A 19,062-nucleotide genomic window follows, 5' to 3' on the forward strand; every position below is an offset into this window, starting at 1 on the left:
CAGCCGTTTCCAGAGAGCCATTTTCAAGGCCTTAGGCGACCTCGCTTATTCGTATGTCGTTGTTTATTTGGACGACGTTCTAATAATCGCCGACTCAATAGATCAAGCTCTAGAAAGGTTGCACACTGTACTAAACACTCTCGTAAACGCCGGATTTTCTTTCAATTTCGCTAAATGTTCTTTTCTGAAGACGTCGGTACTTTATTTGGGATATGTAATTCGTAACGGAGAAGTTCGTCCAAACCCGGGAAAAATACAAGCTTTGAGTTCTTTACCTGCACCGTCGACCGTCACACAGCTTAGGCAGTTTATAGGTTTGGCCTCTTACTTCCGAAAATTTATTCCTAAATTTTCGCAAGTGATGAAACCCTTGTACGCACTCACTTCTAGTAACAAGCACATAACTTGGACGGACAGGCACGAAAAGATAAGACAACAGATAATTTCCGTTCTGACCGACGCGCCGGTGTTAATGATATTTGATCCCAATCGTCCCATAGAGCTACATACCGACGCTAGTTCGGAGGGGTATGGAGCTATTTTAATGCATAGAGTAGAAAAGGAAAACAGAGTCATCGAATATTATAGTAAAAGGACCAGTCCCGCGGAATCTAGGTATCATTCGTACGAACTGGAGACACTAGCAGTAGTAAGCGCCGTTAAGCATTTCCGACACTACTTACATGGACGGAAATTCTTAGTAGTTACCGACTGTAATTCTTTGGAAGCCTCCAGCAACAAAGTAAACTTAAACGACCGGGTTTATAGGTGGTGGGCTTATTTGCAAACATTCGATTTTGACATCATGTATCGAGAGGGTAAACGAATGGCCCACGTAGATTTCTTTTCGCGAAACCCCGTAGACTTGAATCGCCGTACGATAGACAAGGTCGCAGAGAAAGAGATTAATCTGGCCGAGATCTCCGAAGACTGGCTATTAGCGGAACAACGTCGCGATCCGCAAATCTCCGAAATCGTTAATAAATTACAGAACGAAGAGCTCGCGGAAGATATCGCGAATACCTACGAACTGCGATCCGGTACACTTTACCGTAAAGTACAACGAAAGGGCAGAACCCTTTGCTTACCCATTGTTCCGAGAGGTTTTAGATGGTCCGTCATCAACCATGTGCATCAGTCAATTATGCACTTAGGATGGGATAAAACGCTCGAGAAGCTCTATGAGTATTATTGGTTCGAGGGAATGGCGAAGTATGTTCGCAAGTTTGTCGAGAACTGCCATGCTTGTAGAGTTTCGAAGGCTAGTTCAGGTAAAATACAGGCTGAACTGCATCCTATACCTAAGACCGGCATACCGTGGCATACGGTGCATATGGACATAACGGGCAAGCTGAGTGGCAAGAATGACTCGAAAGAGTATGTCGTCGTCTTGATCGATGCCTTTACGAAATTCGTGCACTTATATCACACACGCAAATTGGATTCGCTCAGCGTTATCAAGGCACTTAAGTCCGCCGTGTTTTTGTTCGGTAGTCCCTGTCGGATAATAGCAGATCAGGGTAGATGTTTCACGGGCCGGGAATTTCAAGAATTCTGTGCAAGCAAACAAATCAAAGTTCATTTGATCGCGACCGGTGCAAGTAGGGCCAATGGGCAAGTAGAACGTGTTATGAGCACGTTAAAAAATATGTTCACAACGGTAGAAACGACCGGGCGTTCATGGCAAGACGCGATCGGGGAGATGCAATTGGCTTTGAATTGCACCATCAACCGCGTAACCAAATCGAGTCCTTTAGAGTTATTGATTGGTAGAGCAGCAAGACCGTATGACTTATTACTACCTGATAACATCGAGGAAAAATAAATAGATATCTCCAGTGTAAGACAACAGGCAATAAAAGAGATGGAAACTAGTGCTAGGTATGACAAAGAGAGATTCGATAAAACCAAAGCTAAAGTAGTTAGGTTTAATCCTGGTGATTTGGTACTACGCCAAAATGAAGAAAGGAACCAGACAAAATTGGATCCAAAATTCAGGGGTCCGTTTGTGATATCGGAGGTCCTGGAAGGAGACCGATATACCTTGAAAACACTGGATGGGAAAAGGTCATACAAGTACAGTCATGACAGGTTAAGGAAAATGCCGGATAGTCGCATTCCTGCGGAGTTGGATGTCTGTTGTGATGACGAGAACAGTGACCATGGCGATGTGAGTACCCCGATCCCAGAGGATCGTAGAATTATATGAGCCCAGGTGCGGCCATGGGACGGAGTTCAGTGCGGTCAGGCACTGGGAGTGACGATGTCACGAAGCTGGGAGCCGGTTTAGTACCGACAGCGACGATGTCACGAAGCTGGGAGCCGGTTTAGTACCGACAGCGACAATGTCACGAGGTTGGAGCTGGTTTAGTACCGATAGCGACAATGTCACGAGGTTGGAGCTGGTCTAGTACCGACAGCGACAATGTCACGGATTTGGAGCTGGTCTAGTACCGACAGCGACGATGTCACGAAGCTGGAGCTGGTCTAGTACCGACAGTGACAATGTCACGAGGCTGGAGGCGGTCTAGTGTTGACAGCGATCGTGTTACGAAGCTGGTTATGTAACGAACTTTGAGAGTATGTGCGATTCGAAGGATGAGACCCATTTGGGTGTGAAATCGAGAATGGTCCGTCATGTCATTACGACCCGACTGAAAGCACGCAGAATGCAACTGGCACTTTGAATGCTAATCACAATGACACTAATCTTGTTTCCTTTTGTTTTGTTACGAAGGTACACCCGAGGACGTGTGATAGTCAGGATGGCCGTGTCGGAGATGAAAGGAAAGCCGAAGCCCTTCCTTGGAAATTTTGGGAACATCCTCTAGTACCTTAGCCTAGATTTTATTATAGTTGTAATTGTTTAAGATTTGTAATAAGCGAGATTGGGTTCGAGGTGACAATCGGTCGCTGAACGTAGCCACGGTCACGGGATGGATGTTTTATCTAACGGAGGTCTGGAGTGGTTGTATGTGTTTTCCGAGAAATGTGGTTGTGGCGGCATGCGGCCTCGAGAGCGGGCCGAGCCACGTGTGATGTTGCCTCGGAGGTGCCGATGCAATGGGACATACATTGTATTTAGTAACCAAAACTCCAGGCAGAAACTGCCTAGCAACGGCGTTTGGAACTTTCTCGATGCTTCCAACGAGTGTGCCAACTTTGGAACTCGATGCTTCCAACGAGTGTGCCTAGCAACGGCGTTTGGAACCTTCTCGATGCTTCCAAACGGGTATAGAAAACAAAATGCAATCGTACAGGGAGAAAAATCTCCACGAGGCTGGCATTCTTGCGATTGCCTTGGAGAGTGATACATCGAGCATTTTCGACGATCGCATTTGCGTCTAGTTAGTTTCGCTTAGTAAGGAGTTATCCCGGTGACCGTGGATTCGTTTGAACTCAAACATTGCTAATAGTATTATTTAATTTAATTATTCGTAGATCGTATTATTCATTAGGCTTAGTGTTTGTTAGACTTATTATTAGTTGTACTTATTATTTGTTAAGCTTAGTGATAGACCTGTATATACGTGTAAATAAAATCTCGGCTTTGTGAAACGATGGCTAGTCCACATGAAGAGTCGTCGCGCGCCCACAATTCGAATCCTGCTCCGACATATATATATATGTATGTATGTACGAGCGTTTTATGCATCTCGCCAAAGTGCCAAACTTCGTTCGTCGTATCATGTTCGAGCTAAGACTCACGCAAGACATCCGTGTAACGATCGTCCGGTTTTTAACGTCCGTCCTCTTTTTCTCCTACAGCCGTTTCTCTTCTCTCGACGATTCCAGCGGTTCCCGGTACGGGAACTCACGCAAGTGAAAAAGCGAGCGAGACGTACCGTCGGGGTGTGTGTGTTCGGGGACTGGACGACCGGCGCGACGTTAGGATGCGCGGTCCAGCGATAGACGACGAAGAGGCATGGGATGACCAACACTCTCTTTTCTCTATTCTCGAAGCACCGAATTGCCATAAAAAAAAAAATCACACGCGCGCACGACATAGTCGTACTCGCGTGTATACCTCGTCTCTCTCAAAGTTTTTTCTCGAGCCTCGCCAAAGGGGATCGTCTTCTTCCTCGTCTACGATATCTCCGACGACGACCGTACGAACAACTTCGTAACGGACTCACATGCGCATCTTCCTCGGGTACAGAAACGCTGCGCAAAACACCTCGAGCTTGTAGTACAGCGGCACCCGTGTATAGCCGATCTTAGACACACGCTAGTTCGCACACGCATTACAAATATGTAAGATTTCCGACGAACGTGGCTTTGGGGGGCCAGGCGCGCGGGCAGAGAGATACACGACGACGGGGAAAATTCGTCCCGATACGAGTACGTGTACTCTCCGATCTCCGCGCGACGCTGGGGATCATACCTCCCTAAGTCGTCAGAGCGTTCGAAGAAATCTGGCGCGTGCGTTCCCGGATCTACGGCTGATACTTTCGGAGCTTGTAAAAAAGCACAGAGCGTGTAAAACGCAACGACGACCCATCGATGCGACGGTCCTCGTTGTTGTCAGTCGCTTTCGCGAAGAGACGGAGTGGGCATTCGATCCCTGGGGCTGTACGAGAGTCTTGAGAAAAGACGGTAGATTATGGCAAAGTTTCGCACGCCATCGAGTTTAGGTTTTTGGTTCTCTCTTCTCTCCTCTCTCGACCGAGTTCCCATATTTGCTTTCTCTCTCAGTCTCGCCAAATATAATATTCGTTTAAGACGACGTCGGGGGCGCGGACCTTCGTGCGTCGAACACCGGCAAACGTAGCATATATCGCCTGATATGAAAAAAAAATCGGTCACGAGGAGAACACTACGAGTATATACGTTCGATAACCGATACACGAAGCGGTGCATAAGCGGGCGGTCGCCCTCGTAAGGACGACTCACGACGCCGCGAGCACTCACGCAGGTCCGTGACGGTTCTCTCCGCTCTTATTCGTATCCCTTCGTATACCTTCGTCCGACTCGGAAACGTTCTCTTACAGTTTTTAAGAAGAACGACGGCGGGTTGTCAAGGCAAGAAGGGACAGAGAGAGACAGAGGTAGAGTTTCGTAGTCTCCCGTGAACACGATAGATTATATATCGAGCATGCGTACGACTTGCACGGTCTCTGCACGACCGCGACGAACGCCGACGAGCGTCCAACAATCGCTCGTACGTCGCGTATGTTCTCTCCGTCCGCTCTTATTCGTATCCTCGTTCTTGTACCTTCGTCCGACTCTGAAACGTTCTCTTATATAAAGAAGAACGACGGCGGGTTGTTAAGGCAAGAAGGGACAGAGAGAGACAGATACGGAGAGTAACGATACGCAACGCAAGCAGTCTTAGGTTTACGTGAGCAACCCTCAGCCAGGCGTGGTCCAGGAATTGTATCCGTGGACCGCAATGTGCGTTCGAAATGTCGATGTTCATGTGTCCTGCAGTTCACACGTTGACGCGCAATTAGCTGCGTTCTTCATCGACCCACGAGCCAAGTGATCCACCGTTCAGGGTAATCTTTTATAAATTTTGCAACAGTTCAATACTCAAATGTACTCTTCTCGGTTCTAGCGAAGCCGAGTTCCGTCACGTTCGACCAACGGGAATCGAACGCGCAGAAGTCGCCATAGGATTGACGACACAAAAACGTTCGAAAAAAAAGAAACCGACGAACGCGCGAAGATACGCGCGTTCGCCGGCCGGGCGTAAAGTACATTATGATATATAACAACCATCGAGATCGAAGCTCCGTTCGTCAGGAAACGACGGGGATATATACACCCGATTCTGAATCCTCTGTACAGCACACGATCTCGCGAACGAGTAAGCACGGTGGCTAGCCCATGTTATATATGTGTTTGATTCTACTCTCTCGTCCAATTATTCAAGAAACAGCGCGCGTGCATCTCTCCATCGTTCGGGTGATAGTAAAGATTCGATGGGATTTGCGCGGCCGTCCGCCTCGAGCGGTCTTTCGTCCCAATATCCAGAAGCAGAGTTTGAAAAACTCTAGCGACGGCACGGGTGTCCGACTCACGACATCGAGGTTTCGAAGCCGGCGATCCCCTCCGAACGGATGGCGACCACGCGACGACTGAAAGCATGAAAAATCGACGAAAGATAGAACACATCTCCGTTCGGGTGATGTTTTTTTTTTAAAAAAAAAAAAAACAAAAATTCGATGGTACTCGCAGCCATCGTCCTCGCGCGGTCTTTCGTCCCAACATCCAGAAGCAGAGTTTGAAAAGCTCTAGCGACGGCACGGGTGTCCGACTCACGACAACGAGGATAGACAGCCGGTCCCCTCCGAACGGGTTATGCGACGACGATAAACTCGATGAAACTTTAGTCTCGTTCAGGTAGTGTGTGTGTCTTGTAAATCAAAAATTCGATGGGACTCTCATCCATCGTCCTCGCGCGGTCTTTCGTCCCAACATCCAGAAGCAGAGTTTGAAAAACTCTAGCGACGGCACGGGTGTCCGACTCACGACAACGAGGATAGACAGCCGGTCCCCTCTGAACGGTATATTATATATATGCGATGATAGACGACAAACTGGATGAAACTAAGTCTCGTTCAGGTAGTGTGTACATCAAAAATTCGATGGAACTCGCATCCGTCGTCCTCGCGCGGTCTTTCGTCCCAATATCCAGAAGCAGAGTTTGAAAAACTCTAGCGACGGCACGGGTGTCCGACTCACGACATCGAGGCTTCGAAGCCGGCGGCATTCCCCTCTGAACGAACTTCGGCTAGACTAGTTACGAATCGTTGCTACACATCGTCTTCATCGTCGTCGTCGTCGACATCGACATCGACATCGACATCATCATCGTATCATCATCATCATCATCGGTCATCGTCGCATAGCGGGCCAACATCCACGCGATGCGTCTTCGTTCTAGGTTACCCGATCCACGAGTATGTTACACGTGGTTTCGTTATTTCGAACGAAACGACACACGAAGAGCACACGCCCTGTGGGTAGGAAGCACGTTTCGAGAACGACGAGAGTTTCGATGAAAGAGACGAGAGAAGTCGACGCAGAAGGTAGCCATGGATCTTCGAAGAGAACCTTCGAAGATGTATATCGGTATCCTTTCGCTCTGCGCGACTCGCTAAAAGTTCTTTCGCTCTCGTCGACTCGTTCTAGACGCTTCGTTCGATCCCAAAGAGGAGTCTTCGATATGTCCCGTTGCTAGGAGGAGAACAAACGCAACACAGACCACGAAACATAGAAGAGAATAGTCGAGCATGATCTCTCCGACACGAGGCACTTTAGAGATTTTCTTATTAGTTTGCATGGACTTTTATATTCGTTCGTACGGTTTCCACGATGCAAATACGAAATACGAGATCGTGACGGCGGGTCTTTCTGTGTACGGCCTCTCGCAGGCGCCACGACTGCATTTCTCTTTACACGTGGTTTCCATCGTAATTTTTTTCGTTTGATATCGAGCCTTAACTTTTGTTGGCTCTTTCGAAGCTAGAGTTCCCTTTTATTAGAATTTCATATATATATATATATATGAAATATATATGAAATATATATATATATATATATATATATATATGTCGGGTTCACATTAGAATTAGGGTTAGGGGCGTGAAACGAATCTTCGTTTGGGTTACACGTTGTCGTTATGCAATGGAGAAGACATTGACTAGTGCAAATACGATTATTATAGAACCGGACAAGTAACCGCGGTAGTTAGGTGCTCGAGAAACTAATGACAATGATCCTAGGTTCAATAACGAATCCGCGGTCGACGGGATGATAGATGAGCGTACTCACAAAATCTAAGTCGGAAGCGTAATATTCACTGGTCGTAAAGAGTTACTCCTTTCATCAATGAGATCGCGAGAAAGAATGTCTTTCCCGTCCCGATCATGCCACAGAGGAAAACTATAATGGGGTGTGTCTAAGGACACGAGATCATCGGATTCGTCGAGAAAAGCCTTCGTTCAGAAAGTAAGGGAAATTGGCGTTGCTAATTGGTCAATCTCCATATCGGTGGTTAGAAAAAGATGCTAGCCGCCCTCGAGGGAAAGTTGCTAGTGGGAGACGCCGCTCGTTGAAAAATATATCTCCCCTATCTTCCCGTAGTTGGGACAAAGACTGTTTGTCTGTTTGAAGGACTTTAGTTAACTAAACCTTAAGATTTATAACGGGCCCTCGAGCTAGCCGAACATGTACTGCGGAGACGCATCGACATCTGGCAATCATCTTACTCGAAGAATAGGGTCTGCGTGTGGCGAGCCACAGGACAGAAACCGTTGGAATGTTTACTGTCGCGTGTCGCCACGAATATTTCCTTTAAGGAGAGCTATAGAATTACTCCATACCTTTGTTAGACAAAGCGTTCATCCCGTGACCGCGGCTACGTTCGGCGACTGACTGTCGCCTCGAGCCCAAGCTCATTATCACGACTCTCGAACAATTACAATAGGGTTGAATAACTACAATTGTTCAATTACAGCTATAGTAGACTCTAGGTTACAATGTTGCGGGATTATCCAAAATTCCAAAGGCTCCGGTGTTCTTTTCATCTCCGACATATATATATATATATATATATATATATATATATATATATATATATATATATATATATATATATATATATGTTTTATTCGGAGACGGCGGGTCTTTCTGTTTACGACCTCACGCAGGCGCCTAGAATAAGTTTCATTCGCATTTCGTTTTTATACTTATACATATCTCTTCATCCCGATGATCGAGAGAGAGTGCCACCTTCTCTTCGTATAATTCCGTAGCTGGAGGGTCGTCTCCTCCATAAGAATATTACTATTCGTGCCAACGGAGGTTGCCAAGCTCCCTGGCGTTTTCGTTTGTTAAAGTATATAGCTTGTTAATACGTCGTATATACTTTCGTCGATACAGGAGGAGTACAGCTCCTTACCGACCATTGATATATATTTCATAGTTTTTATATGTGTTCAAGTCAAATTCTTTTGGTATCGTATCGTTAATGATCCTTCCGCAGGTTCACCTACGGAAACCTTGTTACGACTTTTACTTCCTCTAAATGATCAAGTTTGGTCATCTTCCCGGTAACATCGGCAATGCTTATCACATTGGCCGCGCACCAGTCCGAAGACCTCACTAAATCATTCAATCGGTAGTAGCGACGGGCGGTGTGTACAAAGGGCAGGGACGTAATCAACGCGAGCTTATGACTCGCGCTTACTGGGAATTCCTCGTTCATGGGGAATAATTGCAAGCCCCAATCCCTAGCACGAAGGAGGTTCAGCGGGTTACCCGGGCCTTTCGGCCAGGGAAAACACGCTGATTCCTTCAGTGTAGCGCGCGTGCGGCCCAGAACATCTAAGGGCATCACAGACCTGTTATTGCTCAATCTCGTGCGGCTAGAAGCCGCCTGTTCCTCTAAGAAGATTTGTTTGTACGTTGGTAGTAAAAACCCACCGACCGAAGCCGGGGGCCTTCGAGATACCATAAGTTACGTCTATTTAGCAGGCTAGAGTCTCGTTCGTTATCGGAATTAACCAGACAAATCGCTCCACCAACTAAGAACGGCCATGCACCACCACCCACCGAATCAAGAAAGAGCTATCAATCTGTCAATCCTTCCGGTGTCCGGGCCTGGTGAGGTTTCCCGTGTTGAGTCAAATTAAGCCGCAGGCTCCACTCCTGGTGGTGCCCTTCCGTCAATTCCTTTAAGTTTCAGCTTTGCAACCATACTTCCCCCGGAACCCAAAAGCTTTGGTTTCCCGGAAGCTGCCCGCCGAGTCATCGGAGGAACTTCAGCGGATCGCTGGCTGGCATCGTTTATGGTTAGAACTAGGGTGGTATCTGATCGCCTTCGAACCTCTAACTTTCGTTCTTCATTAATGAAAACATTTTTGGCAAATGCTTTCGCTTCTGTCCGTCTTGCGACGATCCAAGAATTTCACCTCTAACGTCGCAATACGAATGCCCCCATCTGTCCCTATTAATCATTACCTCGGGGCTCCGAAAACCAACAAAATAGAACCGATGTCCTATTCCATTATTCCATGCACACAGTATTCAGGCGAAGGTAGCCTGCTTTAAGCACTCTAATTTGTTCAAAGTAAACGTATCGGCCCACCTCGACACTCAGTGAAGAGCACCGCGATGGGATATTAGTTGGACCGCCCGCGAGGAGCTAAGCCCACCGATAGGACGTACCACATAATGCCAGTTAAACACCGCGAGCGGTGAACCGACACTGTGACACACAGATTCAACTACGAGCTTTTTAACCGCAACAACTTTAATATACGCTATTGGAGCTGGAATTACCGCGGCTGCTGGCACCAGACTTGTCCTCCAATTGGTCCTCGTTAAAGGATTTAAAGTGTACTCACTCCGATTACGGGGCCTCGGATGAGTCCCGTATCGTTATTTTTCGTCACTATCTCCCCGTGCCGGGAGTGGGTAATTTGCGCGCCTGCTGCCTTCCTTGGATGTGGTAGCTGTTTCTCAGGCTCCCTCTCCGGAATCGAACCCTGATTCCCCGTTACCCGTTACAACCATGGTAGGCGCAGAACCTACCATCGACAGTTGATAAGGCAGACATTTGAAAGATGCGTCGCCGGTGCTAGACGACCATGCGATCAGCACAAAGTTATTCAGAGTCACCAAAACAAACGATGGACGGACAGACGAGCCATCCGCCACCGATTGGTTTTGATCTAATAAAAGCATTTCTACCATCTCTGGTCGGAATCTGTTTGCATGTATTAGCTCTAGAATTACCACAGTTATCCAAGTAAATGTAGGTATGATCTAAGAAACCATAACTGATTTAATGAGCCATTCGCGGTTTCACCTTAATGCGGCATGTACTGAGACATGCATGGCTTAATCTTTGAGACAAGCATATGACTACTGGCAGGATCAACCAGGGATCTTATTCGTATAACAATTCTTATAAATTTCGTTTAAGTTCTCTTCGTGTCGTAGGTGGGACGTAAGCACCGTACGACGAGACTTTTCGTTCTTAAGATAGATATATTATAAAATATATCTCTTAGCGACGTTCGAGATACACCCATAGTTCAGTAATAATCTTCGAACGCCGCTCGCAGCCACTTTGTAATTCTCAACTTCTCCTCTCTCTCTCATAGTATTATATAAAATGTTTAAGAATCATACTTCTAAAGGAACATTCTATAATGCTGTCTTCGTGTAAAAAGACTTATATCTCTCCTCCTCTCTCAACTCTTAGAATATCTTAGCGGTAAAGCACGTATACACACCTCACGCTGAACGAACAAGCGCGTATCCCAGTGCGTCGCGCTGGACATACCGTAAGAATATTCTTCCTTTTCGGTAGAACATTCTCGGTAGAAGACATACTACGCAAAGATAGTACGCTCTACCGGCCCGTCGAATACTTCTGCGAAAGCAGAAGTTGTTATAGAAAGCAGACGGTTATAATCCCTTGAGTGAATCGATACTCAGTTAGTACAAGCACACACGCATCTAACAACTTTTGTTAGAATACGTACACACAGGTCACCAGCTTCCCGACTCAGGGGAACCTTGCCACGATATTTGGTCATTACGTCCAGGACAGCGACCCGCGGCGCAGCAGTGTAGAGAAAAAACCAGTACGAGAACGGAGGAACAGTCGAGAAATAGCGTAAAATACACTAAGACTCGAGGAGCGGTGACTGAATTCTCAACCGAGGCCGTAGAATAGCCACGCGCTCAACGCTGCTCCGACCGAACCGTCCGGCTCGACGTCTCTCTTATAGATACGAAAGCGCCAGCCGGAAGGCCGGCGCCGGCCGGGCTAGCGGCCGCGCGCTTACGGTGCAAAACCTCCGTAGCAACGTACCGTTCGGAAGGGACGCTGGAACTTAGTCTCGCGAACGCTCGATCACTACTATACAAAGCCAATATCCAACCATCGAAATACATTACCAGACGTTTTATTAACATAATAGAAATGCATTTTTACCAAAAAATTAATTTTTTTTCACCGAAAAATTGCATCAGTAAACATACTCTTTTATCGAATACGGAAAACAAACAAGTTTATAATCAATTACAATACGTTAAAATAAGTAGAAATATGCAAAAAAATATATACCTTGTAACGTTAATTAACGAAAAAATTAGAAAAATATCCCAGTCGTGTCAGTTCGGCGAACGCTAATTTTTTGAAAAAATCGATCAAAATGTTTAATCCCGACGTATTTAATAGAGATATAACGATTCCCGTAAAAAAATTTATACCTTATAACGCTTTTTAACGAATAAACTCGAAAAAACTTTTTCGCACTCGGAATTTTTCCAAGTCCCAACGAACCGGCTCGGAATTTTTCTATGTTCCAACGACCGGTCGTGTCGGTCCGAACGTTTTTATATCCGTCTGCCGACGATATAAACGCTTAATCCCGACGTATTTTATCGAGTTATAACGATTTATGTAAAAATATTCGTACCTCGTAACGCTTTTTAACGAATTAAATCGAAAAGAGTGTTCGGTCCGAAAATTTTCCAAGTTCGAACGACCGGCCGTATAGGTCCGTTTTTAAAAATCGTTCTCGGACGGAAATAAACCATTAATCCCGACGTATTTTGTCGTGTTACGTCGATTTATGCAAAAAAATTCATACCTTGTAACGCTTTTAACCGAGTAAACTCGAAAAAACTTTTTCGCACTCGGAATTTTTCCAAGTCCCAACGTACCGGCTCGGAATTTTTCTATGTTCCAACGACCGGTCGTGTCGGTCCGAACGTTTTTATATCCGTCTGCCGACGATATAAACGCTTAATCCCGACGTATTTTATCGAGTTATAACGATTTATGTAAAAATATTCGTACCTCGTAACGCTTTTTAACGAATTAACTCGAAAAGAGTGTTCGGTCCGAAAATTTTCCAAGTTCGAACGACCGGCCGTATAGGTCCGTTTTTAAAAATCGTTCTCGGACGGAAATAAACCATTAATCCCGACGTATTTTGTCGTGTTACGTCGATTTATGCAAAAAAATTCATACCTTGTAACGCTTTTAACCGAGTAAACTCGAAAAACTTTTTCGCACTCGGAATTTTTCCAAGTCCCAACGTACCGGCTCGGAATTTTTCTATGTTCCAACGACCGGTCGTGTCGGTCCGAACGTTTTTATATCCGTCTGCCGACGATATAAACGCTTAATCCCGACGTATTTTATCGAGTTATAACGATTTATGTAAAAATATTCGTACCTCGTAACGCTTTTTAACGAATTAACTCGAAAAGAGTGTTCGGTCCGAAAATTTTCCAAGTTCGAACGACCGGCCGCATAGGTCCGTTTTTAAAAATCGTTCTCGGACGGAAATAAACCATTAATCCCGACGTATTTTATCGTGTTACGTCGATTTATGCAAAAAAATTCATACCTTGTAACGCTTTTAACCGAGTAAACTCGAAAAAACTTTTTCGCACTCGGAATTTTTCCAAGTCCCAACGTACCGGCTCGGAATTTTTCTATGTTCCAACGACCGGTCGTGTCGGTCCAAACGTTTTTATATCCGTCTGCCGACGATATAAACGCTTAATCCCGACGTATTTTATCGAGTTATAACGATTTATGTAAAAATATTCGTACCTCGTAACGCTTTTTAACGAATTACCTCGAAAAGAGTGTTCGGTCCGAAAATTTTCCAAGTTCGAACGACCGGCCGTATAGGTCCGTTTTTAAAAATCGTTCTCGGACGGAAATAAACCATTAATCCCGACGTATTTTGTCGTGTTACGTCGATTTATGCAAAAAAATTCATACCTTGTAACGCTTTTAACCGAGTAAACTCGAAAAAACTTTTTCGCACTCGGAATTTTTCCAAGTCCCAACGTACCGGCTCGGAATTTTTCTATGTTCCAACGACCGGTCGTGTCGGTCCGAACGTTTTTATATCCGTCTGCCGACGATATAAACGCTTAATCCCGACGTATTTTATCGAGTTATAACGATTTATGTAAAAATATTCGTACCTCGTAACGCTTTTTAACGAATTAACTCGAAAAGAGTGTTCGGTCCGAAAATTTTCCAAGTTCGAACGACCGGCCGTATAGGTCCGTTTTTAAAAATCGTTCTCGGACGGAAATAAACCATTAATCCCGACGTATTTTGTCGTGTTACGTCGATTTATGCAAAAAAATTCATACCTTGTAACGCTTTTAACCGAGTAAACTCGAAAAAACTTTTTCGCACTCGGAATTTTTCCAAGTCCCAACGTACCGGCTCGGAATTTTTCTATGTTCCAACGACCGGTCGTGTCGGTCCGAACGTTTTTATATCCGTCTGCCGACGATATAAACGCTTAATCCCGACGTATTTTATCGAGTTATAACGATTTATGTAAAAATATTCGTACCTCGTAACGCTTTTTAACGAATTAACTCGAAAAGAGTGTTCGGTCCGAAAATTTTCCAAGTTCGAACGACCGGCCGCATAGGTCCGTTTTTAAAAATCGTTCTCGGACGGAAATAAACCATTAATCCCGACGTATTTTATCGTGTTACGTCGATTTATGCAAAAAAATTCATACTATGTAACGCTTTTAACCGAGTAAACTCGAAAAAACTTTTTCGCACTCGGAATTTTTCCAAGTCCCAACGTACCGGCTCGGAATTTTTCTATGTTCCAACGACCGGTCGTGTCGGTCCGAACGTTTTTATATCCGTCTGCCGACGATATAAACGCTTAATCCCGACGTATTTTATCGAGTTATAACGATTTATGTAAAAATATTCGTACCTCGTAACGCTTTTTAACGAATTAAATCGAAAAGAGTGTTCGGACCGAAAATTTTCCAAGTTCGAACGACCGGCCGCATAGGTCCGTTTTTAAAAATCGGTCTCGGACGGAAATAAACCATTAATCCCGACGTATTTTATCGTGTTACGTCGATTTATGCAAAAAAATTCATACTATGTAACGCTTTTAACCGAGTAAACTCGAAAAAACTTTTTCGCACTCGGAATTTTTCCAAGTCCCAACGTACCGGCTCGGAATTTTTCTATGTTCCAACGACCGGTCGTGTCGGTCCAAACGTTTTTATATCTGTGGCGGCACGGGCCACGGAACGTTTCAACGGCTCCGGATACAAAGCGCGACGCCGCCAAAGCGCAACACCGACGTGCCCAATGTATCATCGATATCTTCACACTCTTTCCGCCGAATTCTTGGAAGAGCATACACGTGCCAGCACAGGCGGCACATCTAATGAATGCACGCTAGTGGGGATATCGATGGGCTACGAAGGGAAGGATCTGCGCGAAGAAAAACAAAAAGCAGAGTGAGTCTGTCTTGCGTCATTAAAAGTGTAACTCCTCGGTCCTTTTTGATAGCAACGCGTCGAACGGCATCTCGGTGTCTATCGTTATTTATTAGTTGTTACCTGTTGTCCGTTAAGTGTTATTGTTGATCGTTAATTGTTAACTCTGATTGTTGATTAGTTCTAATAAACTGTTATTCGTAAAAACACCAAGAGTAGTTCCTTACGCACCTATCACCATACCACCTCAAATTGGTGACTACCGACGTGATTTGACGTAATATTTAGTGAAAGATGTGACAGTGATAGTGCTATCGTTTTGACCACCGATTTTGAGTGCACCGGGACGATGGAAGGTAATACACAGGGAACCATAGCCAGCCAGGTGATCAGCATGTCTCCACTGCTGCCCACGAACACGGCGGCATGGTTTGCCCTTCTGGAGGGACAATTCGAGGCAGCGCGAATTACGGAAGACACCATTAAGTACGTGACGCTGGCAAAATGCCTCAACGATCAACAGCTCCAGGACGTCGAAGACCTAATGACGGACCCTCCAAACATCGGACGCTACGAAAAATTAAAACATGCGCTCATTCGCAAATTATCCGATACGGACGCGACGCGGATAAAGAAGTTGGTGGAAAGCGAGGAGATGGGAGATAGAAAACCATCCCAGTTTTATCAACACCTAAAAAAACTCTCCAGCCCCTCCACGCCCGATGATTTTACCCTCACGCTGTGGAGGAACCGATTACCCGCCCGCATCAGGCGTATCCTCGCGGCAGTCGACGATTCGGACCCAGAAAGGTTATTGCGGCAGGCGGACCTGATCGCGGAAGAATTCCGGGAGGATTTTCAGCGCACCGCCCGGGTAACGGCAGTAATGGACACACCAGCGCAAAACGTGGGAGCATACGAACCAATGGCCGCCGCGATCAACGTGTTGAGCGAGCAAATATCACAGTTGCGGGCACAGATGAACGCGTTGAGCATGATTAATCACCGTCGACCACGATCACGATCACGCTCGCGTTCGCGATACCACCGACGTTCGCGCTCGCGAGATCGGCCACGGCAAGACGGTCTGTGCTTCTACCATGCAAAGTTCGGAGAATGCGCGAGGAGCTGTCGTTTCCCATGCACGTGGAAGTCGGGAAACGAGACCAGCCGTCCGTAGACGCGGCAGACGACGACGGCCTGCGATCCCGCCGCATCTTCGTTACGGACAAGGGAACGAAGATTTCTTTCCTCGTAGACACTGGCGCCGACATCAGCGTATACCCCCGCAGCAAAATTCGTAGGCACGTCAAGAAAAACGCGTACGAACTATTCGCGGCCAACGGGACGCGCATCGCAACGTATGGTACCACTGCGATTGACCTTAACCTGTCCCTTAGACGAGCCTTCAAGTGGGGCTTCGTAATCGCTGACGTTCAAACGCCTATCATAGGCGTAGATTTTTTAAGCCATTATGGGTTGCTCGTGGACCCGCGAAACAAACGACTCCTCGACACGACAACCCAATTATCAACAAGGGGATATGCTGCCACGACGGAAGAAATATCCATCAAAACCGTAATCGGCGAATCGGTCTACCATCGACTTTTGGCGGAGTTTCCGGATCTAACTCGTCCACCGGCCTTCGGACGAGAGAAAATCCGACACAGTGTGGTACACCACATTGAAACCACACCCGGGCCACCCGTCTACAGTAAACCCCGACGTCTCGCACCGGATCGCCTCACGCAAGTCAAGGCGGATTTCGCAACAATGATCGAGCAAGGAGTGATGCGGCCATCGAAGAGTCCATGGGCATCACCCCTACATGTCGTCCCAAAGAAGGACGGAAGTCTACGACCATGCGGCGACTATCGTGCGTTGAACGCTCGCACCATACCCGTCAGGTACTCCCCACCACACATCGAAGATTTCGCGCAACATCTGTACGGTAAGCGTGTCTACTCAAAAATCGACCTTGTCCGCGCTTACCACCAAATCCCGATCGCGCCAGAAGACGTTAAGAAAACCGCGATCACGACAACTTTCGGACTTTTCGAAGCAACCAACATGATGTTTGGGCTTCGAAACGCCGCGCAAACGTGTCAAAGATTCGTTGACGAAATTACCCGTGGTCTAGACTTCGTGTTCGCTTACATAGACGATTTCCTAATCGCATCCGAAAACGAAGAACAACATCGCGAACACCTTCGGATTTTGTTTGAACGCTTAAACGAGTATGGCGTAGTCATCAACCCAGTTAAGTGCGAATTCGGTGTGAACGAAATCACATTCTTGGGACACACCGTAAACGCCGACGGGATAAAGCCGCTAGCCGAACGCGTTGACGCTATTGTAGAAGTACCGCTCCCCGGGACCGTAAAGCACTACGCAGGTACCTCGGTATGATTAATTTCTATCGACGTTTCATACCGGGGGTCGCAAAAATTTTTCAACCCCTAAACGACCTATTGAAAGGAGGAAAAAAGGGCAACGCGCCCATCAAATGGACAGAGCAATCCGAAGCCAGCTTCCGCGAGTCGAAACGCGCCCTCGCTAACGCCACGATGTTAGCGCATCCGATACCTGGCGCACCTGTTAGCCTCGCGGTAGACGCATCCGACTATGCAATAGGAGCGGTCCTCCAGCAACGCGTCAACGACTCTTGGCAGCCGTTAGGTTTCCTTACCAAACCGTTGAATTCCGCGCAGCGAAAGTACAGCGCGTACGACCGCGAATTACTCGCTATGTACACTGCGGTAAAGCGATTTCGACACGCCATTGAAGGGAGAAATTTTACAATTTACACGGATCACAAACCCCTTACATATGCGTTCAACCAAAATCCTGATAAGTGTTCGCCGCGACAATTCCGGCAACTAGATTACGTCGGACAATTCACTACCGACATAAGATATATCAAGGGGTTAGACAATAACGTTGCCGACGCTCTGTCACGCATCGAAGCGATAGGAAAGTCTGTGGACCATCGAGCTCTCGCCGCCGCGCAAGAAGCCGACAAAGAACTAAGCAACATCGTCAACTCTGGTACATCCGCGCTACGGTTAAAGAAAATACGTTTCCCCGATCACGACGTAGAAATATATTGCGACGTATCGGGTGACTTTGTACGACCGTACGTACCGAAATCCTTGCGGCGCGACGTATTTAATTCGCTCCATGGACTTTCCCATCCAGGGATACGTGCCACTCAAAACCTGGTGACGACGCGTTTCGTCTGGCCGTCCATAAACAAGGACGCCCGAAATTGGACACGACAATGTATCCCGTGTCAACAATGTAAAGTCACCAGGCACGTATCCTCACCCGTCGGAACATTCGGAGAATTAGCGGGCCGTTTCGAACACTTACACATAGACATTATCGTGATGCCATATTCAAAAGGCTACCGATATTGTCTAACGTGCATCGACCGTTTTTCGCGTTGGCCCGAAGCCATTCCCATCGCCGACATGGAGGCGGCAACCGTCGCTTCGGCTCTCCTTTCCACGTGGATATCTCGTTTCGGCGTGCCTTTAAGAATAACGACTGATCAAGGACGCCAGTTCGAGTCGAACCTATTTAACGAACTATGCCGGTTGCTCGGCATCAGACATTTGCGCACGACAGCCTATCACCCCGCGTCCAACGGGATGGTAGAGCGCCTGCACCGACAACTAAAAGCAGCAATCAAATGCCACGATACGAGCAACTGGGTGGATATCTTGCCGATAGTTCTATTAGGCATACGAACAGCTATGAAAGAGGACCTAAACGCGACGGCAGCCGAAATGGTTTATGG

General features: G+C 46.6%; 2 non-coding genes across 2 annotated transcripts; both read right to left on the reverse strand.

Moving 5' to 3' along the window:
* Positions 1-5,346: 5,346 nt before the first annotated feature.
* On the reverse strand, positions 5,347-5,501 carry LOC117212835. The gene has a single exon (XR_004488532.1). It is a non-coding gene; the product is annotated as a 5.8S ribosomal RNA (ribosomal RNA).
* A 3,474-nt stretch (positions 5,502-8,975) lies between these two features.
* Positions 8,976-10,898, reverse strand: LOC117212836. Its single transcript, XR_004488533.1, has one exon. It is a non-coding gene; the product is annotated as a small subunit ribosomal RNA (ribosomal RNA).
* Positions 10,899-19,062: the final 8,164 nt, after the last annotated feature.

The sequence above is a fragment of the Bombus bifarius genome, unplaced genomic scaffold, assembly GCF_011952205.1.
Source record: "Bombus bifarius isolate JDL3187 unplaced genomic scaffold, Bbif_JDL3187 scf7180000008390_frag, whole genome shotgun sequence".
NCBI classification, from domain to species: domain Eukaryota; kingdom Metazoa; phylum Arthropoda; class Insecta; order Hymenoptera; family Apidae; genus Bombus; species Bombus bifarius.